This window comes from Corvus brachyrhynchos, unplaced genomic scaffold (assembly GCF_000691975.1).
Source record: "Corvus brachyrhynchos isolate BGI_N302 unplaced genomic scaffold, ASM69197v1 scaffold68, whole genome shotgun sequence".
NCBI classification, from domain to species: domain Eukaryota; kingdom Metazoa; phylum Chordata; class Aves; order Passeriformes; family Corvidae; genus Corvus; species Corvus brachyrhynchos.
Genome location: NW_008240039.1, coordinates 1,108,743 through 1,134,126, shown reverse-complemented (window position 1 = coordinate 1,134,126; position 25,384 = coordinate 1,108,743). Strand labels below are relative to the sequence as shown.

At 51.3% G+C, this 25,384-nt stretch overlaps 1 long non-coding RNA gene across 1 annotated transcript in view; it reads right to left on the bottom strand.

Annotated features, from left to right (window-relative positions):
• Positions 1-5,919: 5,919 nt before the first annotated feature.
• LOC108449066 overlaps positions 5,920-25,384 on the bottom strand; it is a 32,050-nt gene continuing 12,585 nt past the window's right edge. The window contains exon 3 of the long non-coding RNA XR_001865166.1: positions 5,920-6,045. This is a non-coding gene — a long non-coding RNA (uncharacterized LOC108449066). The remainder of the gene's footprint in view (positions 6,046-25,384) is intronic.

The following is a 25,384-nucleotide window of genomic DNA, read 5'->3' as shown; positions in this document are numbered from 1 at the left end:
AGGTCCAGGGTTTTTGGGGATTTTTATTCTTTTTTCTTAACTTCTCTTCTTCAGCAACAATGGCCAAGAACAGCCCTCAGACCCAGCTCCAGCTGGTGTAGGCAGGAGAGAAACAACCCATTAGAAATTCCTGCAAAGCTGCCTTGTTTCAGGCCACAGAAACCACACCGAATGTATTTAACAGTTAAAAATGATGCTATTGCATGTTTCTATTCAGTGGGAAAAACTCCAGCTCCAGCCTCCCTCGTCAAACCCTGTCAGGTGCTCTGGTGGCAGCTCCCTGTGGGATCTGGGCACTCAGCTCCCAGCCCCAGAGCAGTGCACAATATAAATTCCAGGAAGATCCATGTCCTGCCATCCAGCCAGCACTGGCCAGGGGCTGCTGCAGATGGATAAATCCCATGTAGCTGGAGCCCTGGAATAGCCAGGTCCCTACTCAGCACCCAAACCTGAATGTTTCCACACATTTCCACGGAAAAAGTGGGATATATTCCACCATTCCTATAGGCACCAAGTACTACAGACATTGCACAACACTGTGGAGACTTGGACTGGTAAAAGTGACTGTCCCTCCCCTCGGGGAGCTCAGCTCACTGACTCCACCAGACCTATTTATGTGAGCAATAATTACTTCTCTGAATAAGGGATTGAATCTCCAGCTATTAGACTCTAAAGTAAAAGCCCAAATGACAGGCACTAATCTCTTCAGGGTATAAAAGTAGTTTTTAGATGGTGCATTAACTGGCTGTGTGGCATCAGCCAGAGTCCCTTTCCATGCTTGGAATGTGCCCTGTGTCCTGCCAGACCCCGAACCGCAGCCACGGGGACAGCAGGAGCACCTCCCCACTCCCCAGCTCCTGCCCAGCCACGAGGAGCACAAGGTGGGAGCACAGCGGGCTCCTGGATGTGCCTGGATCAATTCGTTTTCTGAAGTGGATATTCTGGGATGGGGGTGAGTCCGTCCAGGTTTAAGGGGTCTGTGAGTGTGGAGACTTGAGAGAGCTCTGGAGACAAAGTGTTCTAAAGACACCGGAGATGACACCCTATGAGGTTTTTCAGGGCTAAAGATGTAGTTGCGTGGACTTAGAGGCGGCAAAAAAGCACCTACTGCAAGCTTAGGAATCTTGTATGTCACCCCACTCACTTGGAGAGGAAAGGACCCAACGTTCCAGCATTCCATTTGCAAAAAACTGAATCCCAAGTGAGAAAGAAGTGTTGCAAACCTCACTTCTTTATGAATGTCACCCCACTCACTTGGAGAGGAAAGGACCCAACGTTCCAGCATTCCATTTGCAAAAAACTGAATCCCAAGTGAGAAAGAAGTTGCAAACCTCACTTCTTTATGATCCCAGCTAGCATCAGCAATGCAGAACAGCTTTGCTTTGCAAGTTCCTCGTGCTCCAGGCAGGAGATTTCACTCCTTGGAATAATAAAGGCAAAACTTAAATAAAAAGCTCCACCTGAGAGGCGGGAGAGTGGTGAGTGGGTTGGAAAGTGGGCAAAGGATTGATGAAGGCCACTCCGGCCTTTCTTCAAAGGATCTAAACCCAGCAGCCGTGCCCTAACGTGAGAGGCTCTCTGATCATCCCATTCTCTGGTAACCAACACCCCTGGCACCAAATGTGGCCATTTTCCCCCAACGAACCTGGGGAATATTTATTCACATAGCACACACTCCAAGGGCTTAAAAGCCATTTTGTTCTGGATCCATTGTGTGTGACTCAGTTCCTGAAGCACTGAGTTACAAGCCATAAACCCCTGTCGTGATTTACTTTGTGGGAGATAACACAGAGCCAGCTTCTCCCCGTGCCTGTTCTGCTGCCTTTTGGAGGCATTTGTGCAGCTCAGTGATTCCCAGGTCGGAGCACACATGGAAAATCCCTGTCAGAGCAGCCCAGGAGAGGGAAGCAGGAAAGCTCCGCTGTCCCCGTCCCATCCCCAGGGGCTTCCATGCCCTCCTTCCCTGCCTCCTTGTGTTGGGAACAGAACGGCAGAAGCGTCACCCCCACACCCATTGTGGGGGGAAAGGGAAGGGAGGCTCCCAGGGGAGCAGAAGGGACTCAGTGTCCACACTGCCAGGGTTCTTTTATCCTGTTTCACTCCAGTAAAATCCTCAATTAACGCCACATTAATTATTCAATCAGAACAATGTGTCTTTGGGTTCCAGCAGCTAAATTCTGGTGCTGCTGTTCCTTTGGGGAACTTGGCTCGTTTTCCAGCTCAGGACATAAATATCTTCTGTTAGGGAGTTTCTGGGCTGTTGTTTTTATTTTTCTCTCTCTCTGGGAGCACTTTTAATCACAGTATCTCATGCACACACGGAGGGAACATTTCTGGGTTTGCTGCACATTAAAAACTTTTTCCATCTCACACACAGCCTCCAACAGGTGCTACAAACACAGCCCTGGGGTTTCAGTCCCAAGGAAGCTCTCAAAGGAAGGCTCTCCAGGGGCTCCTTCCTGTAAAACGGAGTTGTGGGTTCCAGGTACACCTTATTCCATAATTCTACAGCTGCTTACCACCTTGCTCCGTGGATGACCCAAGGAATTCTACCAAGTAAGGCCAGAGTAGAAATATTTGCCTTTTTCTTACACCACTGGTGCCAGACACACACTCAGGGGCTGTTCTCAGTTGGTCCCTGCTGGTCCTGTCTCACTGAGCAGAGCCCCAACCTCTCATTTCCCCAACCTCTCATTTCTCAAACTCTTGCCCTGTAGGAGATTCTGATCACAGTTTCTGCTTCCTTGTCCCAGATTATTTTGGAGAGGAATGGCTTTCCTAACATCTCCCAGAGTCTCTCCCCAATACACATTTCCCTCTGCTGAGGGACTGCCGGGCCAGGTTAGGGGAGAGCTTTAAAAACCATCTGAACTTGAGCAATCCCAGGCAGCTCGTGCTTATTTTTCATTTTTTATAGCTGCTTACAGTCCCAAATTTTTTTTAAATTTTCTTTTTTTTTTTTTTTTTGGCACAGGACTGATAACATGCCTAATGCCTAAAGAAAAGTGGGAATACTGAAGGATTGGGAATGCCTAAATTTATGGCAGGATTTGTTGGAGTTTTATCCTGCTTGACACAGAGAACTAACATTAAGAAGGACATTCCAGCCCTTCCAGACATTATCTCCTGCTCCCCCTGAAAAGAATGCAGAAATAAAAGATTGCATTAAAACAAAGTTTAAGACATTCTTTTGAGATATCCCAGTCGCAGTTACGTTTGCTGCATAATTCCATAATAACATAAAAAATTCATAAAATAATTAAATAAAAAGTCTAATTCTTTTCTTGCTTACATCAGTTTTACATAAAGCAACATTAACGAAAAGAGAGCCAAACCCAAAGAAAATATTTGGTGACATCTCATTTCACCTCCAAAGGAATTAACACCGAGCTTAACGGAGTAGGACCAACACCAGGAACACCTCAATCCTCCACAGAGCCGGATCATTTGGGGTCTGCTCAGGTACTGGCTGACAAAATCGCCATTTTATCCTGGGGTTATTTATCCCGGGGCAGCACCCCGGCCTTTTGGGGAGGATCAAAGGCGGGTGATGGGGACAGCGCGGGGACAGAGCGGGGACAGCGCGGAGCCTCCCCAGCCCGGCCCAGCCCAGCCCAGCCCGGAGCTGTCTGGTTCTCCTCAGTAACAGCAAAACTCTGGCGTGGCTGGAGCAAAACTTCTCCAAATTTGAACTTCCCCAGTGCTGCTCGAGACACACACTGCAAACAAGTCGATTGGAAATAGATTTTGGGAGCGAGAGCTTCCCCAAGGGCCACATTCCCCTCGCTCCCTTCTCCCTTTTATCCCAAGCCAGCATCGCCCCTCCCTGATGGTAACACGCTGTTGGGAAAGGCATCAAGGGAATTCATCCCTCCCTGATATTTCAGGCTGATTTGCTGATATCTCAATAGTATTATTCCTACAAAACTGATCAAGAAGTTTAACAGTCTGGCTGTGAATTAATGAGAAAGAGGACGGGTTTTGTCCGGTGTTGGTGCTGGCTGAGGAGGCTGCTGCTGCAGCCTCAGGTGACAATTACTGCGTGTTCCGATACCCAACATCGAGCTGGTGGTTCAATGCTACGTGGAGATGGTGCCTGCAGAAAGAATCAGTGCTGCTGCCTGGGTATCTGACTGGTGCAAATCTGAATCCTGCACCAAAAGGTTTTGCTGTGAGGGAGAATATCCTTGCCCTGCTTTTTCAATATTCCTTTGGTATAGGCTGATTCCACCAAACTCCTTCCCAGACATAAACAGCTTAATTTGTCCTTGGTCAAACACCAGTGAGGAGAACTGAGTTGTGCTGGAGGCAGATTTCGCACAGGAAATCTCTTGCCACCAGCACCTGAGCTGAGCAATTATGTTTCTAATAGTAACTTACACATAGTAGCTCAATACGCAGAATTGAGCATTGATGTTTTTCCATGCCAACGTGCAAATTACTGCATTATGACTCTCACATTTTTTATCATCAGACTTTTCCCCTTCTTTGCTACACTCTGCTGATGCAGATGGGGATTCAGGAGGGCTGACTGAGCTTTTAACCACGCCATTGATGAAAATATTTTTGATTGCCTATTAATAGAACCTCTCTGCTGCCTCCTCCCCAAAGGCTGGTTACTGCTGGTGGTAACATGACAACACTCAAAACTCAGTGATTACTTGAAAATTACAGGTTTCAATGAGAACTCAGTTTCACTCAAGGATGTTTCATACCACAATGATCTAAAAAGAGCTGGGTTTTGTGAGTGATCAGTGCTCTTACTTTTCCCACTTACTTTGCAGCTGCCTCTTTGAATAATTGGGGGTTACAGGACAGGCACATGGAGCTTGTTCCTTTACCTTCCTATTGTACAGCATCATTGCCCTTTGTTTCTTACCTTTGTCTATCAGCCTTAGCGGGTTTTTCTATATATATGTATTTTTTTAATCTGTAAGACCTGATCAAATCAGAAACAACATCTTCTAAGACATGATTTAACCAGTAATAAAAGTGGACAACCTGTGCCTTAAAGAACATAAGCACAGCCCCCAATGGCTTCAGGAGAGCCCATTGATGTGTTTGAAGGACAGAACCCCTGTCTGCCATCAGCCAAATCCGAAGCAGAGGTAAGAGCCATTGGGTGAGTGCACATTTTCATCGCCGCGGTGCGAGCTGTGGGATTCGGTCATTTGTTAGGTGCTATTAAACATGCATGGCAGTAAAACCCCAACTGCCCGTGAATATGAACCACAGAGGGAGGTTCTGTAGCTGAAGACCCAGCACTGGGAGCAGTGTCCACAGGCTGCGGCAGGGACCTGCTGAGTCTCGGTCACGTTCCTGCCTCTCAATTCCTCCTCTTGGGCCAGTGACGGTGAAGATTTACTGCAAGGCTTGAAGAAGCTTCAGTGCACCCTCCACCCCGATTTTTGCCCTCCCCGAGTCCTGCCTGTGCCCAGGGTGCTGTCTGGGGGCCCTGGCCCAGGGGTTTGGGTGCTTGCAGGGCCACACGCTGTCCCCTCTGCGGCCCCACTCTTACACCCCACCCCACGAGTGCCACGGTGGGCAGGGGGCTCCTGGGTGGGCACAGCTGTGTTCACATCAGGGCTGCATCTGTCCCTGGAATGCCCTGATTCCCTGATTCCCCGTGACAAGGTGATCCCGGTCCAAGGAGAGGCCTAAAATGGAGAAGCCCAGGGCTGTTTGTTTCACTGCTTTTCCCCTTAAAATGACGTCAAAAATCAAGATGTTTCTGTGAACTCTTTTAGACAAATGCCCACTCTCGGTTGATCATTTTGCAATCCAGAGCCTCCAAGAGCCCAGCTTTGTATCACCAACATAAAAGTCATTAATTTTACATTTTAAATGACCACAGGAACAGTCAAAATTTACATATGCAGGAGATGCAAAAGAGTTAATGAATACACAGGATTGCCACCACATCACGGAGAATTCCTTACCTTTATGCTTCTTTTATTTCTGAGCACCTTTGGATCCCTCATCTCTGGCCATTCCTGGCACATTCTAAAGGACTGATGCTTCCACATTCACTCTGGAGATTTACAGCTGGGAAAATGGAGCAAAGGGAAAGGCACATCAGGACTAACTGGAAAAGCACACACGTGTATTTAGAGCAGAGAAAGAGGGGATAAACCCCACCTGCCCTCGGTAAGCAGAGACTAAATTAAACAGAAAGAAAGGGGGGGGAGAGAGAGAAAAGAAGCCAGAAAAGGAAAACCACTGAGATTAACTTTGGCCCCAGTGAAGGAGCAGCTTTAGGAACACTCGACTTCCATCTGTGTCAGAAATGAGCTGCACCTTCTGCCCCACTGTTGGTATTTTTCATTCTGGAGAAGTTAACAACAAAACCAAAATAAAGCCCCCTCTTGCATTCTCAGCTCAGCTTCAAGGAATGGGATCCAGACAAACCGCTGGAGGGAAGGAAGCCTTTTGGATTCTGCATTTTATTTTATTAGGTGTAAGTGAGTTATTTTGATTATGTTGGCAAGAAGTGGGAAGAAAAAGCCTTATGGCAGCAGCTCTGTCCCCTCTCTGCCCACTGCTCCCTGCACATGTGCACTCCCAGCACCACAGCCACAGGATCTGGCCAGCAAAGGCTCGCAGAGACCAACCTCCACTGTGCCTCTGCATTTGGAAGACAGAAAAGCCTCTTTTTTTAAAAAAAAAAAAATTATTTTAAATCAAAGCATGAAGGCAGGGAAAGGAAGAGGAGGAGCAAATCCCCCCAGTTCGGGGCATTGCCCTCGGGGTTTGGCATGAATGAATGGCATTCTTTCCAGGCTGCCCTGGAGCTCGGTGTGTGTGGTGGAAAGGGGAATGATGGGCAGCATCCGCCAGCCCGGGAGCCCCGGGGAAATCAGAGCTGCTGCCCGGGCAGGCCAGGGGGAGCTGGGGGCCCGGGGCTCCTTCTCTGCCTGCCACTGGAGCTTTGTGACTGAGCTGTGTAACTTCCCTGCTCATCCCATTCCTGGTGCCTCCTCACCCACCGGAGGAAGCAGGGAAATGGGAGCGCTGCCATCCTGGCACTGCCAGGGAGGGCCCGGTGCGTGCAGCACAGCTCAAGTCATTCACATTTTAATTTCTGCAAAGATCTCGAAGACTGGCCTCATTGCCTGCATGGGGATTCTGTGGGCATGAATATATCGTATCAAAGGCCGATCCCAAGGGGAAGTTATTAAAATGGATGGGAAAGATCAGAGGCAAACAGCCTGGCCAAGCTGAACGCCAGGAACACCAAACACAGGAAGTTAAAAGTGGTGCTTGAACTTCCCCGTCCAAAGGGCATCCAGAGCAAGGGAAGATGGAAGCTGTGGTGCTGCTCATAAGGGTTTTCTGTGTTATTTTCCAAAAAGGAGCTATTTATTACTTATGTTCTCAAGACTGCTCTTAGTTCAGGAATCACTTGATGCGCACATCTCACATCGACAGCATCTCTTTCCTTTCCCTGACAGGGAAGCAGAAAAGAACGAAACTGTATTTCTCCACTGTGAAACCAGTGATTATAAACTTTCAGATAAGAACTTATCAGCATCTGCCTCCCTTCTCAGCACCACTGAGGCAACTCAGATGGCTTTGAGACCTTGCAGAGAGCCCAAAACTTGGGGGACTGCCACTTCCCTTCCCTGACAGAGATCCTGTTCTCAATACAAACCTTGGGAGAGGAGCACAAAACCTGAACCTAGAGTGGGTATGGAAAAACGGCTTGAGGAGAAGAATTGTTCCCACAGAACCTTCCACAGGGTCCCAAATTCATATGAACCAAGAGCCTGAAGCGTGGCTGTGAACCAGGGCCCCGCCCCAGCTGTTTAGCACATCAGCCAGGGCGTGCGGGCTCCCAGCAGAGCTCTCCATCACCATCCCAGCCCGGCACAGGCAGCAGGATCAGCCTCGGGGAGCTGGGAGCTGAGCAGAGCAGCTGCCTCTACCTGGGGCCAGCCCGTGCAGCTGTGATGGGAGAGGGAAGGGAGCAGGTTCTCAGCTCCCCTTGCTGGATGCTGGAAGGGCTGCAGCAGGAGGAACGGCAATAGCTGGAATTCCTTAGGCTTCATCCAAGCCTACCTGCCCACAAAATGAGGTTTATGCATTAAATATCCTTGGCAGGTGGAATGGAATGATACAACAGGCTGATCGCACCTTCAGTGCATTCACAGAATAAACCTTCCTGCTTTCAGCCCCAGATCAGATCAGATTTAGCAAAGAGCTGAGCCTTTCCCCACAGTCCCTGCAGTGTCTGGGATCCTGGAAACACCTCCAGAGCTTGAGCCTTGGGTCTCACCCCTGGCAGCAGAGGTGCCTCCACCTGATCTCCTGTGCTGGGACAGGGATCCAAGTGCTTGCTTGCTGCATGGGGCAAAGCACTTGACCTGCAGGTGCAAGTCAGCCAGCTGGCCTGGAAAAGCACTTGGGATAAACCCTAGCACTGCAGAGACATTGGGAAAACCGGATGTTGAGGTGGGGCAGAGTTTTCCAAGGGACAGAAATTCCCAGCACTGCTGGGTGCAGTCCCCTCTGCACTGGAGAGCACAGGAATGACATCAGCTCTCTGCTGTCTCTCACTTGTCCCCATGCCACTCCACACTGGAAAAATACCTTTTTTCTAACAGGTTCAGTCTGAGTTCAGGCATTGGTGGCTTAAAGCACGTTCAGCAGCCTTGGAGCAGGCCAGGCACCAACCTACACTGAGCAAACCTGCAGCAGGACCGAGCCCAGCCCTCGCTGTGCCAGTGAGAGGAGAGCTCTCTGTTCCTGGGGCTTCTCTGTGCTACGGAAATCAGCTCCCACTCGCTGGGTGTTCACTGGAACCTCTTCGAGCACCAGGCACTTCTTTCCAAGAGCAAGCAGAGCTTACCAAGCGCTGCCTGCCCGTGTGTGGGAAGGGGCGAAGGGGGCACCCCTGCTCGGTCTCTCAGAGCCTCCTCGGGGCACAGCCTGTGCCAAAAGCAGCCCTGGCTGGGCAGAGGGCGTTGGAAAGGGCGAGGGAGGAGGCAGTAACACCAGGGCTGTTCTCAGCACTGCGGCAGGGAATGGGAACAACACTTCGGTGGGGCGACGGGTGGCTGGGCAGAGGGCGTTGGAAAGGGCGAGGGAGGAGGCAGTAACACCACGGCTGTTCTCAGCACTGCGGCAGGAAATGGAAACAACACTTCGGTGGCTCGGGGTGCCCCCACCCTGCAGCAGCAGCAGCGGAGCCGAGTGTGAACAGCTCACATGCCTCCCTGCAGGGCTGCTGCACAAAGTTCTCTGTCTCTGGCTTGGACATTTGGCCTGAGTGTGAAAGAGCCCATTAATTCCCTTAATGCTGCTGCTGCGAGTGGTGCTGCCCAGCCTTTGGCTCCCATGCATTCCCATCCTTTTCCAGGATCTGGAGCTGCAGGAAGAGAACTCAAAGCTCCAGCAAAGACCCAGACCAGCCCTGTGTTCATCTCCCTGTTCCAGCTGCACTGAATGCTGCCTGAAAGCTCCAGCTGGAGAAGGACAGCACTGCTTCACCCAGGTCCCCCAAATGAGCAAAACTGGCCTTTGCAGAGTGACTCAGTCCTGTCTGACCTATGGATGAATGGAATGTCCAAGCGTTCACCAGATCCCGTGTTCCCACTGACATCACCAGCAGTCACAGAGCTGGGACATGACTGCACACCCTGAGCTAGATGAAGGAATTTAAAGTATGTTTGTTTGGATTTTTTTATGTCCATACTCTCATCTTATTACTCACAGCCACGCTTGGGTACATTTTAATTAGCTTATTACTTTTTATCTCAAAATACCTGCCTGGAAGAATAAAAATGTCTCAAAACATACACAAGCTTTTCAAAATCCCGAATGATTAAACTCCATGCTGCTCCAGAATTTTATCAGAATTTTATGCTCAGGAATTTTATCGTAGTTCTATTTCCCTTAGATTCATAGTTGCTTTCTGATCTGATTAATTCCCTTTCTTTCTTTCTGAATACTCAGGGAATTGTTGCATGTCCAAATGCTCTGGATTCTTCCTGACATCTACTAATTTATTTTGATCTCTGCCATTTATTACAGCAGAGAAGCTGAGAAAAGTGAGAGGGCTCCTCAGCTATGTTCAGTTGAGACTTCTGCCCATCCTCTGCACAGCCTGACTGGTGAAACTGGGGCTCTCCAAGGGCTGAAGCTCCAGAATTCCTCCCAGGATGACATCGTGGCACCAGAGAGCTCATGCTGAGGACACAGCAGAGATGGAGCAGTGGGAGGGGCAGAGGAATACAGGGATGTACCTAAAACCCCCTCCAGATGGGATCTGGAAAGAGGATCTCCATCCTTCAGCAAAGCCATCCAAGTAGGACTGACTGTTTCCCCATCAGTCTTTCTCTGCCCCTAAGGAAGCCTAAAGACAGAAAACAAAACATACCAAAACAAAATAAAAAGAAAGGAAACAAGAAAGGCATCCGCGAGTACAACAAAAGGAACAGGAGGGTGGGGGAGTCTCCTCAGCGTTGACAGCAGAGATTCAGGGCTGTTTGAACTTCACTGGTGGTGAGGTCTCACATTTCTGAGGCTCTTGACACAGGCCTTGGCTCCAGGGGTGAGACCATCTGCATCTCTGTTTGGATGGGATTGCTTCCACGCAGGGAAGGGAGAGGGATTTCATCAGAAGTGCCTTCTACAGCTCCCCTCCTCTGGCCTGCCCCACCCCGTGCCAGGAGGGCGGGATGGGAGGGCTGATGGGACTCCTAATTCCAGCCTCATTTCAGAGCACTCAGTGCCAGCCCACAGCTGTGTCCCAGCTGAACCCACACAAAAACCCTTCTCCCTGACAGGACACGGGGCCCAACCCGGCAGCCAGCTCTCCCCACACCACCAGGGACAGTGCAAATGTGGGGAGACTTAGCCCGAGGAATATTTAGCCAGGGTATCAAGAAATACTTCCCAACAATACCAAACACTCAAACAGAGGAAAATCCAACTTATCCATTAAATAAATGAGAGTTCATTCGAGGTAATGCCTATGGAACAAGTTGTGAACACCACGTCCTGTCAGTGCTTTTTGCTAATAGTGGCCAGCAATTAGCCTAAGCCATTCAGTCTGGACTTGGAGATGGATTTTCCCTCGGGATCTGTATTTCTGAGGGATTACAGGCTGGGAGCCACACTCTGCCTCAGTATCAACCCCACAAGCAGCTCATGTCAATGGCCCCAGTTCAGAGATGGGTAATACAGGCACAGGGAGGAGAAACAAGAAGCAGCCAGAGGAGAAGCAAAGTAATGCTGCTCTTAGATCCTGGCAGTGCTGCTGGTGCTCATCTCCTGTGCCCCACTCTCTCCTGAGCTCCTGCCACTCCCCAGTGCACAAATGGAGTGCAGCAGCAGTCACTGAACGCTCAGGGGATGGAGCTGCCTCTGTGTGCTGGGAAGGGAAGCAGAAGCTAACACAAGTACTTACTGGGGAAAAAAAATCTGCATTTTAATTTGTTGAAAATATCCCTGCATGCCTGGGGCCAGCAGCTCTGCTCCACAGACACACTAATGATCTGGGAGTCCCTGTCTGGGGGGGAATGCTGACACCCACATCTCTGCTGGTGGAAAAACAGGCAGATTTTGATTTGTGCGTTGGGGTTTTTTCCTCTCCCCTTCCCTTGTCATTCTGGTTGGTGAAGCAGATCTGCCCGAGCCTCCCTCCTGCCAGCCAGCTCCCTTCCTGAAACGCTCCGTGGGTGGGAAATGCAGAACTCTGCTGTGCCCACGGGGCAATCCCCCCTCCCTGAAGCCACAGCCCTGCTGCCCACGGGACAGGGCGGCTCTCCCTGCTGCCAGCACTCTGCACCAGCCAAACCCTCCAGCAACAGGGCTCCTCCAGCACCAACCCTTCCAGTCCTGCTCTCACGCCCTCCCCTCAACGAAACCTTCCTCCCCACTGTACACGCGTGCCCCAGCTTCATCCCCATCTTCATCCTCAAGCCGTGACTCTGCTTTTTGCCCGAGCACAGCTCCAGTCACACTCCCTGCTCTGGCAGATCCCACTCTGCCACCTCACCATCCTTTCTCCCTCGAGTATTTCCACCCACTGCACCCCATAAAGCTCCTCTTCACAGCTCGTTATCCCCTGTCACACGGGGCTCTCCCCTGCACACATCATTCAGACACCGGTTCCTCTTCAGCTCCTATCAATCAGCCCAGCTGGGTCTTATTCAGGAGCCTTCCTGCTTATGCTCACTCAGTTGTCCCAATTATTCTCCCACACATTATTCCTCATTTTCCCCTCACCCTGCCCTGTGTGCACCTCCTGCCTCACACGAACCCACCCAGCTTGTGGCACGCGTTGCCCAGCTGGCAGGACCTGGCTGCTGCCGGCCCTGGTGACACAAACCTTTGTGCAATTCACTCCTTTGTGCCCCAGCTGCAATGGCAATGCTCATCCCTCCTGCCTGAGGCAGAAGGAGGGTTAATAATTGAAGAATGGAACACTCGAAGACAGTTCCCAAAGTATTATTAGCAGTTTCTGTCCCTGATGCCTTTTGGGAAAACCAAAGTGATGAAGGAATTCTGGGAATCTCAGAGAAGAGGCAGCGAGTGGGAGAGAAGGAAGCACCTGACGGAGCCCAGTCGTGTGGGGCAGCGGAACAGAAAAGGAAAGGAGCTCGGGGAGATGTTTTGCAGGCTGCTGCTGATTCTGGGGAGTCCTGCCCTGCTCTATTTTCCACTCTCAGCCCCAACAATCTCACTTTCAATCACAGACTTTCCCCTTTCCCCCAATGCTCCCCAGGGAGGACTCTCAGCCAGGGCTGGGGCAACCCCAACTGTCACCCAAACAAGAGTTCTCTCTGCTGACTGCCTTTCTCTGTATTTTCCTCCTTCACAGGCAAACTCTGTTCAGAGAAACCCCCTGTCCCCTCCCACGCTCTCGCCCGCACCATCTGGTTCTGGTTTGCACCATGACGTGCTTCCTCTGGGGTTTATTTGCTTTTTTTAGCAAACCCGAGAGAGGCAGAGAAATACCCTGTTTGCTTTGGGGATGAACCACCCACCCCCTCAAACCCGTTAACTTTATTTATTGGGGAGGTTTTATGTGGCAGGTTAGGGGAAGGTTGAGTTTTCATTTTGTTTTTGTTTTTTCCCCCATGAAGTTCATAAATGGGTTCCTCACAGCATCTGCTGAGATGATGAAAAGCTTTATGAGGCTGTTGATTTTGACAACCATTATCAGGTGATAAGGCAGTGTGATCTGAGGGTTTGAGGGGGAGGGAGGCTGGGGGGGCACAGCCAGAGCACCTGGCAGCCACAGTCACCCTGTGCCTCAGTGTCCCCATGGCACCAACAGGGCTAATGCGGGCCTGGGCACCGGGGCCTGGCTTCTGTCAAGTGCTTTGTACACAGACCACTCTAGGGATGCTAAATATCTGTGGTGCTTACACCCCCGAGGTACACAGCAGGCACAGAAAGGCTGCCAGCTCCCCACGCCTGCAGACCAGGAATGCTCACAGGTTCTAAGGCTGAAGGGCACCCTGGGATGATCCCTTTCCCAGTTCTTTGGCACGAGAGATGAAGCCACACTGAAGCCCCAGGGCCTGTTCCAGACTATTGCACTGAGCAGAGCAGAGACGAGGACCCAGACTCCCCAGCCGGCAGAGACACTCCTCCCCTCTGGAGAAAATCTTACACAGCACAGGTGACTCCACCTGTGTCATCCATGCAGCAGGAGGAGTGGTCCCACAGCCAGTGCACTTCTGCAGGGGGATGCAGGAGTCCTGCAGCCTTCCCCACCTGGTGATTGGCTTCATCATTGCCAGAGAGCTTCTCAAACTTTGCCTGGGTCACAGCCACCGTGCCAGACGTGTGCCTGTGCTGCACAGCCCATTAATCCTCTTTGCTCCAGACTTGATTAAATTTAACATTAGGCTTGGATGAGTAATTTCATCCTGCAACACAGTTCAAGGTGATAGATGAGACCACAAGCAGGTGATAACCCAGGCTTGACTCCCTCCTCCTGACAAAGTGGAGTTGGCCAGGCTGCACAAAGAGATTTAGTGCTGCTCCAGAGTGGGGCTTCCACTGGGAAGAGCCAGGGAAAGGGAATTTCAACTGTCGTGGAAGGCCTGGCAGGACGAAGGAGCAGGGGGCTGGGTTGGAAGGGTTGCAGAGCCAAAGCCAGGCAGAATGGCTGGGATTGCTGTTTGTCCCCTGGAGCAGCTCTGGCACCAGCTCAGTGCCCATTCCTTGCCCTGCAGTGCCTCTCATGGACACCTTGGGAAGGAGTCGGCCTGGGCAGAGCTGCTCAAGCACCCTGCGCTGGGGCTGTTGGAAACACCCTCCAAAAGGGCATGTTTCACCCCAAATAACAACTCTGGGGTAACTCTGTAGCTCATTCTCCTTTCCTTTACACAGCTGCAGTGCCATGTGCCCGGGAAGGCTGGCACCTGAACCGGTTCACATCTACAAAGCGCTTTGAAGATAAGGCGAAGCTGCTCCCCAAACCTACTGAGAGGCAGAAAAGGGCATTACCAAAGCCCTGACAAGACCACCCAGCCTGGCAGCAGCCAGTGCTGTGCAGCAGCCTCGGGAAGGGAGAGCTGGGGAGCAGTGGGGAGGCACCACTTCAAGGAGCAGCTCCCAAAGGTTCACCTTGGCACACTCTGTGAGGGGGAGGCTGGCAGATAAACCTCAACTTGTCAAAACACACTGTTGGCCAAGCACAGCTCCTGGCTCTGGTCCACCTCCATCTTCAGAGCAGGGCGGGACAGTGGGAAAGAGGAATACTTGATGTTAGCAAGGGCAGAGATGGCAGAGACTTGGATGTCGTGAGAGAGGAGAGCCACCAAACAGTTAAAATGTAAACAACGAGAAGCAGGGAAGACCAGAGGAGAGCCTGGAGAGAAGAGCAGGATCCACATATTGGGGATTCCAGTTCAGAGAGGCAGAACAATTCCCCCAGCAGCCACGGTGGCTGCAGGGCAGAGCTCTGTGCAGGCTGAGGAGCTGCACGGGACAAAGGGTTAATGAGAAAGGACGAGAGAACAGCACAAATAAAATCAGAAATGACATTCTGGCCAACAGAGCATCTCCAGGCTGGGGAAAAACCCAGAGACCTCACTGGGTTCTATTTTCTGTCCTGCCTGGGGATGAGCTCTGGGCTTAAACTTCACCTTTAATCTCACTCCTGCATTTGAACAGAGCTGCGGTGCCACAGCGAGGGTTTATCCAAAAGCCTCTGGATGAACCCACAGCTCTGCAGAGCTGATCATCCCACAGACCCCAAACAAGGTGCAGCAACTCATCCTTGGGATGCAGCTCCCCAGCTGAGGCACTTGCCCACAACTCTTTCAAAGAGAAGTCACTGATAGGCAATGCTGCCTTCCATCTCCAGCTCTCCCAAAGAATTCCTGGGTGACCTTGACAGAGTCCCTAATTGCTCTGTGCCTCAGTTCTCCACCCATAACAAAGAGATCATTAAACAGCCATGAAATCACAGTGAAAGTTAATTAATTCAACATTCATGAGGTCCTGGTACATGAAGGGGGATGGCAGAGCACATTTGAATAGAAATATCACAGCCAGCCCCACAGGAGCTCATCCATCCACTCATCCCAGGGTTCACAGAGAGCCCAGAAGCAGCAGAGTCATGTGTGGCCATCCGGCCAGGTTAATTAACCCTAGTCCCAGGTAATTAGGTAATTACCTTGGGTGGAGTTCCCTCTCTAACAGGTCAGGATTAGCTCATTCAGAGGGAGGTGGGAGGTCTCCGCTGGGCAATGCAGACATTCCAGGTGCATCCAGACCTGGCTCCATCAGAAATTCCTGGTTGCAGTGCTTGGTTTCTCTTCTCAAAGAGAAATCTGCAGGGTTTTGTGTTCTTAGTTGTTCCTGTGTTTGGTGCAGGCACTGGGTATTCACTTATCCCAGTTAATAGAAATAAAAATTGTAGGAGAAAACACAGGGATGTTGCAGAATTGTTTCAAGGGGCACAACTTGAAGATGCAGTAACCACAGGACTGATCTTTTTTTTTCTTTAGGTCCTTTTCGATCCTGATGAGTAAGGATCTAAAAGGAAAGGGAATGAAGAAACAGGGGGTGCTCTGGAATTCAAAACCATCCCATTAATTGTTGAGTGACTCTGGACACTGCAGCAGGAGGTTCTGGATCTGGCATTCAAGGGAGGTAGAATGAAATCAGGACAGTTCAGAGAGTAAGAACAAAATTCTCTCAGCATCCTTGACAAAGATAATTGTCCCTTAATATGTGGCCATTTAAAGTATAACCCGTGTCATTAGAGTTTCAAACAGGAAATTGGAGTAGCTAGTAAGGAAACATGAGAAGAAATGTACTTACAATAAAGACTCTCTTAAGCCAAAAGGACACCTAAAAAAGCAGCAAGAAGGATGTGAGAAGGAAGGATTATGAGCCCTCAGTCCCTTTAAAAGGAAGTTGTAGGAAACTTAATTGTGTTTCTTGTCTCTTCCTTTGAGGACAATGCAGAGATTTCTATTCTGGAAGCCCTGTTCAGGGGAAATCAGAACGTGGCCTGTGCAGATAGCCAGGTCCCCCAGGAGGAAGTTATAGAGCGAGCGGAGGAGCTCGTGGGCAGTAAATCAGCAGGGCCAGATGGTTTCACTGAGAGTGCAGGGGGATCACAGACCCCACGCTGCAGCAGCCAGCACAGAGCTGCTGCAGGGCAGGGCAGGGCCAGGGAGTGGGGCTGGCCTTTGCAATCCCCCCAAACGCCAGCCTATAAAGCCTCCTAGGGCTGACTTGGGGCAGCTCACTCAGACGCTGCTCGAGGGCAAAGCAGCCCCAGAGTTGGATAATCCAGCACTGCCCATCCAGCGAGGCTGCCCCATTTTTTAAGAAATTCACCCTGGCCCTTTTCAAAGTCGTGAATTCAACCCTTGCACACCCAACCAAAGTAAGTGAAGCTACTAAGGGTTGTGTTTGGGGTTGGTTCACCTGCCTGGGGTCATGGGAACTCAGTGAATTCCGTCAGGGAATCAGCCACTGGACAGTGCTGGCCAGAGCGATGCCACCAGTCATGGGTGGGAGTCAGGATGTGTCCTTTGTAGCCTTTCTCATTTTCTTTCAATGGACAGAGTTGTCCAGATGGGAAAAAACGGTGTGAATTCCACCTTCCCTGAGGGAAAACACACCTCAGCTGCTGCCAACACTTGTGATTTATAACCAGTCTTGGGACATTTAGTGTGTTTCTCAAAGCCTGCACTGCTGGAGTCGAGTGCTTCTGTCTGAGACCTGCATCTTTCTCACTCTCAAGGAGAATTCCTGGCCTTTGAGTTTATAGAAAAATTTGAAAGCAGAACTGTTAGAATGTCAAAGTGAAGGAGCGAAACAGCAGAACAACATAAACAAAGTAGAAGGAAACAGTCCTCCAAATGTCCGTGTTTAATTTTCCTGACTTTCATGCCAACCTCCAGGTTTTGGGTGCCTGACTCCTGAATATTGGAGCACTTCCAGTTGACAGCACAACAGCCTGCCGTAGACATCGGTATAAGCCAGCCCAGCAGCTGCCAAAAATGACAGGGAATGTTCACATTCCTTTTCTTTTTTCCGAAGAGCAGAAGGAAATGACAACAAAATAATGGACTCCAGGGATGCAGGAAATGCAGGGGTTGAATGGGGAACCTTCTTTCCAGGTGGAGGCTGCATGCTCCATAATTTGATTCCGAAAAGCAACGCTTCAGAGGGCTGCATTTGTTGGGGTTTTTTTGGGAAGGAAATATTGACAGTGCCTGTCAGCAGCTTCCCAGAGGGGTGCAGTGTCAGAGCACATCAGCCTATTGGAAATGAAAAACCAGATGCAGAGTCTGAGGCCTGGGAGCAGCAAAGCTGCAGCAGCAGCCCAGGGTCTGTGCATGCTAATTCAGTTTAAAGGAACGCTCCTGTGCTCTTTGCTTTCCAGCAAACAGCTGTGGGGCTTTTTTCCCCTTTTAGCTCTTTGTAAGAGGTAGTTTAGAAATAAATACTCCACATAGAGATTTTGGGCCAGATTTACCCAGTTCTTTAGATTACAAAGGACTGAGAAACACACTTAGCAGTATTTAGAAGAACATTGAAATGAATGAAGTGCTTGACTCCTTTTGGCTTTAGGGGATTGTTCAGCATATAGGAATATTTGCACATTTCTGGCCTATTCTCTCATTTATCAGCCATATAGAGAAGTGTCTGGCTTGTCTCCACAAGCAAACTCCACACTCCAAACCTCATTGCTGTTTATTACACATGACAAAGGAGTGGGAAAAGCACAGGCAGGACTAAGGAAACCTGGAAGTTACTGTTATGTCATCAGGGAGAAGTCCCACAAGGCAGGAAAGGACCTGCAGCATTTGTCATCCCTCTCGTCACACACAGAGCTGCACACCTGCCTCAAACTGCCCAGGACTCACCTTAAGATAATCAGGATTTCTCACACTGCACCACCACAGGAAGGTCCCTCTAGAACTATGTTATCCTAAAGCCACACAGAAGCATCTCCTCAATTCCAGCTGAGATTCTCCCATCCAGTTTGTGCCCTGACCCACCTCTGCTGGTGCTTAACCTCACTCACACTGAGAAGTCTCCCGGACAGGAGGTGTTCAAGGGAGGCCCTGAGCCCTGGCTCTGCTGCTCGTGCACAGGAGGAGGCAGAGCCTTGGCAAGGAGAGCTGGGACCCAGCTGGGACCCAGCAGTGGCCAGTCCTTCCCTTCCATCTGCTGGGAGCTGTCACTTTGGCAGCCAGGCTGAAAACACCAGCAGCCTTTCCCCAGGGCTGGCTAACATAATGCAACGTGATACAATGTGGTGATAGAATCCCCAAGAGAAGTCACCCCAGCAGAGCACTCTCCCCTCTGGAAGCAGCTTTCCCTGTAAGTCCGTGTGCCTCCACTGCAGCTCCCAGACTCAAATCCTCCATCCTTGCAGCAATATTCCATGCACTCCCAGTGTTCCATCCTCAGTATGTGTACGTAGAAGTCCCATTCCCCCATGAGCCAGCATTGACAAGGAAGGAGGGTAGAGATGTTTTGCCAGGGTTTGCTTCCTTCCCCTCTGCCTCCTGCTGCTCCTGCCTGTCCCCGCAGTGATGGATGGCTATTGGTTCTGGCTTCATCCCACGGAGAAATCTGTCACCTCATGCCAGGGAGAGGTGACAGCAAATCCATCAGCATGGAGACAGCACTCACTGGCAGATTGCTTTCAAGGCCACTGGGGGCTGGATTCTTCTTTGCCTCCCACCTCTCTGGTTCCTCTCCTCCCCTGTTTTACACAAGTCTTAGCAAACCTTCATTTGAACAAACCCATCTGGCCCCTGTGCACAATGTGGGTTGCACATCCAAACTGGAACGGCTTTGAATTTGTGTGTTACTGTCTTGCCTAAAAGAAAAAGAAACAAAGAGGAAAAGAAGAAGGAGTTTTCCAAAGTGTGGGTTCCAATTCCACCTGAGTCCCCGTGGGTTTATCAAGTCCAATAGCATTGTTTGATCCAGAGGAGAACGTTGGTCCAGCTTCTACTCAGGGCAGTCTCAAGGATGGAAATGCAGAGCATGCAATAAAGGAGGACACTGGCAAATGAAACTACAGCTGAGAGAAATGGAGCAAATGTTTCTCCATTCTACACAGCACCTGCCTTGTTCAGCCTCTGAAGCAGCGGACTCAGTGTAGGACAGGAGCACCCCAGAGCTGCCGTGTGGGCAGAGCACACCAGAGCTCCTGGACTGCAGCCCTGCTGTGCCACTGCCTTCCTCTCTGCCGGTCTCACCTGACCTCTTCATGCCTCAGGCTTCCCCCAGGACAGGCAGATTTATCCTCCTGGAAGCACAAACTAAGACTTTATCAGCTGATACTTACAAAGCTGTTTGAGATCTCCACACAAAAGGCCTCCATAAAGCATCGTGATTACAGCCACCTTCACTTCCTCCTCTGCCAAACGCGATGAGATGATTATTGCCTATGTGACAGTGGTACTTGGAGCCAGGGGCAGCCTGGGCTTGCCTGGCTCTCAAAGCACCTGGTACTGGGGGCACTGAGGCTGTTCAGCATTCTCCATCCCTGAGGGCAGCCAGCAGCATCAGCGTTAATGAACAGCAGCTTCTGCTTTTGCTCTGCCTGCTTGCAAAGGTGCAGAGGGACATCCTGGTGGTTTGGAATTGCTTCTGACACGGAGGTTACACAGACAAAGGGGCAAAGGTGGCGGTTTGGAGCCAGCAGTGTCCCATTTCCCCTGGACACCAACAAACACCTCCTGGTTTGACACTGTCAGAAAAGCCAGTGCTGCAATCTGTACAGAACATCCCCGCTGCACACGGAGCAGGGCGGGCTGCCAAGCTGACTGCAGAATTCCTGGCCATGGTCCCCGTGGCCTCCGGGGATGTGGCTGGGGGGAAACACCTGGAAGCAGCCCAGAGGAGCTGCAGAAAACGCCCTGCAGGTTCCAGGCTAGGGCCAGCACACAGGGAGAGCCTGCTGGAGTGCAGGCTGCCGGTGCAGGGTGATTTATGGATCTCTGCAGATGGCAGGTTCCAGCCACAGGGCTTGGGACCACAACCCCGGAGCCTGCTGCTTCCTTAAAGGGCAGCTCTGCTGCAGCACTGCAAACTTCCTGTAAAGTCAACTGCTTTGGCATTTTAATATTTTAAGTGCTGACCCCTCATCGATTCTTCTCAGTCTTTTAAATCTTTAATTTACTTACTTCTTTGGGTTTTAAACCTTGCCTGCAATTGCAGCTAATTAAAAAGCTCATTAGTTGGCATCCTGAGCTGATTCCCTGGGCTTTATGTACTGTACAGCTTGCCTCCTGAGAGTTTGAACCACGGCTGGGATTGCTCAGCTTGTTTCCTACCTCCCCAGCTTTATGAGGTGTTCCATATTTTGGAAGACTGTTCCCCTTTCCCCTGATTTTGTTTTAAACCACCACTTGCTGCAGCCTGCAGGAAACTCAGAGCTGTTCTGGCTATACACAGTAGCTGTGTCACAGATTTATTTAGAGCTGATCTTCCCCATCCTGTGGAGCTAAGACCTCCCCAGACTTGCAGCCCCTTTTAAAAAGGGGAATTGTGTGTAGACAGCAAACATCCCAAACAGATTAATTTCCATCACTATATGCAGGGCTTGACTTTAGCTCAAATGCACTGTTTACATGCTCAGTAGGAAATTCCATCCTCCTCAAAGACAAACACCAAGGGCTAAAGCCAGAGACAGAAAAAATGGGTCCTGATCTTACACACCCCATTCACAGACCCTACAATACAATTTCTAGAGCAAAACACCAAAATACATTTCTGAAGTAGACACAGGGTCACATTCATGTCTCCCATTCATAAGAATTTGCTCCCTAAACTCAGTTTAGGGACGGGTGGCTTCAAAGCCAGTAAACATTTTCCTGGTGTAGCACTGATAAAACCACAGACTGGGCCAATTCTGGTGAAAATCTTGCCAGAAGATGTAAGCTTTGAGAACAGTCAAATCCATGCCTTGAACTCTGATGTGTCCACCCAACAGCACGGGGAAACCTCTCCTTAAACCCACACTGCCACCTATTAGCCCCAGGTTTTATTTGGAAGGTACAAGTGCGTGTATCAATTTTCATTGCAGTACATGCTGCCATGGCCACGTCTCTCTGCCTGCCCTCATTTCCCACACCCCTGCTCCCTTTCTTCCCCAGCTCCCAGCCTTTGCAGCTTGTCACAGACAGCTCTGTCAGGGCACCCTCATGGCACCAGGGCCCCAAATGGAAACTGGAATATGGAGCTGCTCCCTCACAAATTCCCCTTCTCCTCCCCTCCCCTTCCTTGCCACCATCTGGCTGCTCTGCCTTCCAACAAATCCAGCAGCTCTGCTCCCTGCCTGGGGAAGCTCCTGCTTTTAACTGCACTGGAGAGCCCAAAACATGGTTCCAGAGCCTGTTCCAGGGAAGGTTTGCACAATAAAGTGACAGAGGAAGCTGTGATTACAGAGCGGAGGTTTGGGAGCAGCTGAGACCCCCCCAAGCCCCAGCTGCTGCAGGAATGTGTTAAAGCCCATCTGGGAAGGACCAGGCCTCCTGCTTCCTGCTGCCTCTGCCTGCCAGGAGAGCCAGGAGAGGTGGCAGGACCAGGCACCAGAGCTAGACTGGAGCATAGGCGGCTGGGATTGGCTTTGGCAGCAGCTCAGTCCTCATGTTTTCATTTTACAAGGTCAAAACCAAACCCACCTCTGGTTTGGGGTTTGCATTCATGCCTACAGAAATAGGAGAGGATTTTAGACTTAGCAAACCCCAGCTTCCCCACACACACCCCACACATCCTCTGCCTTCCCAGCTCGCTGGCTTGTGACCAGCAACATCTAAAATAACCACCTTCTCCTTCCCTAATCCCTGCCTTGCTTTTAGGACTGGAAATAGAAGAAAGTAAAGCCAAATAGACCAAGTCCATCCTCAGAGCAGCCCAGCAAATCAGGCTGGAAGCACATGATGTTTGTCAGAGCCTGGGGCTGGAGCAGCAGAAGATGTTACGGGTCAGGACTGAGGTCTCTGGCAAAGCCCAGCAGCTGACCAGGGACACAAGTTTATCCAGTGCTTCTTCACAGGTTATCCGGCCACAGCCACGCTGTTGAGACTCTTGGTCCCCTCATCACCAAGAGCAGGCCCTTGTCTCTTGTTTTCCAGGAGAAAAATCCCCAGAAACTCTTTCCTCCTATCCACATTAACACCCCTCTCTGTGCTGGGCAGGACTTTTGCAGGACAGGACTGTGCACTTCTCATCCTCACGCCCTTTGTTAGTGTCAGCTGGAGGTGAGGTTGTGCTGCAGGCAGCACTGAGCCTGCCTGGGGCCGGGAGGGCTCCCTCCCCTTCTCCCCTCTGCTTTGCTGTTCCTCCTCTCCTTCTGCACAGAGCAACTGAGCTGTTACTGCCGGGCTGGCCCAGCACAGCTTCTTTTGGCAGTCCCAGGCCTTGGACCTCAGCCAAGGTCTGTCCCAGGGGATGTCGGGAACGCTTTGAAAATTAAATCTCCCAAGAACTCACCAGGCTGCAAATGCCATGATGCTGCCTGACCTTGGGTTAAACCCAGCGGAAGAGGAGCAGGAGCGGCGGCAGCGCTGGCCTCGGGTAACTCCCGGGAAGAGCAGGGGGAGGCCGTGGGGACAGGGGCTGGGCACGAGCGGGAAGCCAGGCAGCAGAGCTGCCACTCTGCATTAGCCCCGAGAGGCCTGAGCAGTCTGTGCCACACAGTCGGGTTTTGCTCCAGACCCTTTGGTGCCTTGTGAGAGTCACATGTGCTATTCTCGCACGGGCTTTAAATGAACTGCCAGCGTCAGGAAAATGGCATCATCTGGGTGAGCGCCAAAGGATCCATCCCACTGCTGTCCTCAGCACACACAGCAAGTAAATGTGAGCTTGGGGGTGTAAAGGTCCACTGCACCAACATAGCACAGACCAGCACACAAACCTTCTCCTCTTTGCCCCCTGCCCAACAAAGCCGAGCCCTCAGGGTATCTGTCCTCACTCTGTTCTCAGCTGCCTTTATCCCCTGTCCACATTCAACTCCTGACCTGGATGGAATACCAGAGCACCTGATCCCTTGCCACTCCAAAATCCTGCAGGACAGAGAAAGGTCTTATCTCTCAGGGATGGAGAACTCTAAAAGGAGCCTTGTCATTCATTAAGGCACCTGGACACCCCTTCTTTCACGTGCTTTCCGAGCAGCACCGTTATTGTCCGCACAGCTCCAGGCACCAGGGAAGGCAAAGAGCTCCTCTGCTGGGAGGTGCCCGTTCCCTGAGGAGTCAGGCAGCAGGGATGTCTCTGCCTTTGTACACAGCCAGTGCTTTGCCATGGAGATGGTGCAGGGTCTTACTAAGTCTCCCCTGGAGATGCTACAGCCAGTGAAACCTCTTTAGCTTCCCCCATCGCTGTAGAAGTCCGGGGGGAGCTCAGGAGGGATCAATGGACAGACCCCTGGAGATGTGATGGGATCAAGCCTGTCTGCCCTGCCCAGCTCGGCTGTGCCAGGCTGGGCAGGCAGTGAACACCTCATTCTGCCCTCTCCAGCACACTCCCCGTGCCCCCTGGAGCTGGGTGATTATTTTTGTCTTGGGTTGGATGCCCGGACTCTTCTGAGTGTCGCGGCATTTGTGCAGCATTTCTGCCACCCTCCCTCCCCTCTCAGTCCCAGAGAGAGGATGCAGATGGAGCTGCCCAGCCACCCTCTGCTCCAGCCTGGCAGATTTGTAATTGGGACTCTCTGCTATTTTCCCGTGACAGCTGAGTGCCGTATCCAGGCAGCCCCGAGGCCACAGAAGGAATGTGAGGGTTTTAAGGAAGGAGGGAAGACGCGAGTGCTTTTCAGCCGGGCCATACTGTGCCAGCCCTGGTGACAACGTCCCACCTGCCAGGCCCCATTCCAAGGGCACTGCCAGGGCAAGAGGGCGATGGAAGAAGAGGAGGAGGAGGAGGACGGGCGGCAGCTACAAGGGGGGTGGGTGTGGGGAGGATACCTCAGTGACCATCCCAGCAGTTCCTCCTGGGACACTGCCAGCCCTCTCTGCTGAGGCAGCCGGGACAGCCTGCGGGAGCAAGGGGGCAGAGGGTCCAATTTCAGAGCTTGTCCCCACTTTGGGGCCCCGGTGGCGCCTTCCAGGCTTCCCCTGCCGCAGTTCAGATTCCTGCGGGTGACACATGGCCCTGGAGCACAGCCAGGGCAGCCAGGAGCGGCTCAGGGGGGAGCAGGTGCCACCATCCCTCCCCAGCCCCGCTCAGCTTTCTGCACACCCAGCCAGCCTTCCTAAAACAGAGCCCTCCTGCTTTCAAAAGTGGCTGGAGCCAGGGGTCTTTCCAAATCTGTTTTACTGCCAAGCCTTCAGAGAGGTCAGGGAGGACAGTGCTCCCACTCCTAAGCTCCTTTCTCACTCGCTCTGCTGCTGTTGCCAGAGCTGTGGCACCTCAGCCTGTCTCTTCTGCTCCAGTAATTCCCAGCCTGCTGGCACACGGAGAGGGACAATGCAGAGCAACAGACGCTGGCTGGGTCACAGACCAGCGAGCAGATCTGCAAGGCCGGGGGACAGGCAGCTTGCACCAAGCGCAAGCCAAACCCTGGGATTTGGGATCCAGTGTGTCAGGATGGGAAAAATCAGGTTGCCCTTCATACAAAGCCAGGACTCTCAATGCCCCGAGACGCTCCAGCCTTGCTGTTCTAGACTTTGCTGCTTCAAAGCACATCAGACTTTGGAACAGGCACTAAATCTGTTAGACAGCAGTAAGGACAAGCAAAACCCAACCCAGGCCATCACAGACAGCCTTTACCATCCACAGGCTGTGCACTGGTCCTGGAAGGCTACAGAAAATCAACAGGGGCCAGCGAGAGATGCAAACAAACAGTAAACAAACCCCAAAACCCGAAAGCTGCCATCTCCCCTGCCCCTTTAGCTGCACACCCTCAGTATCCCCAGCCAGCACATGCATTACT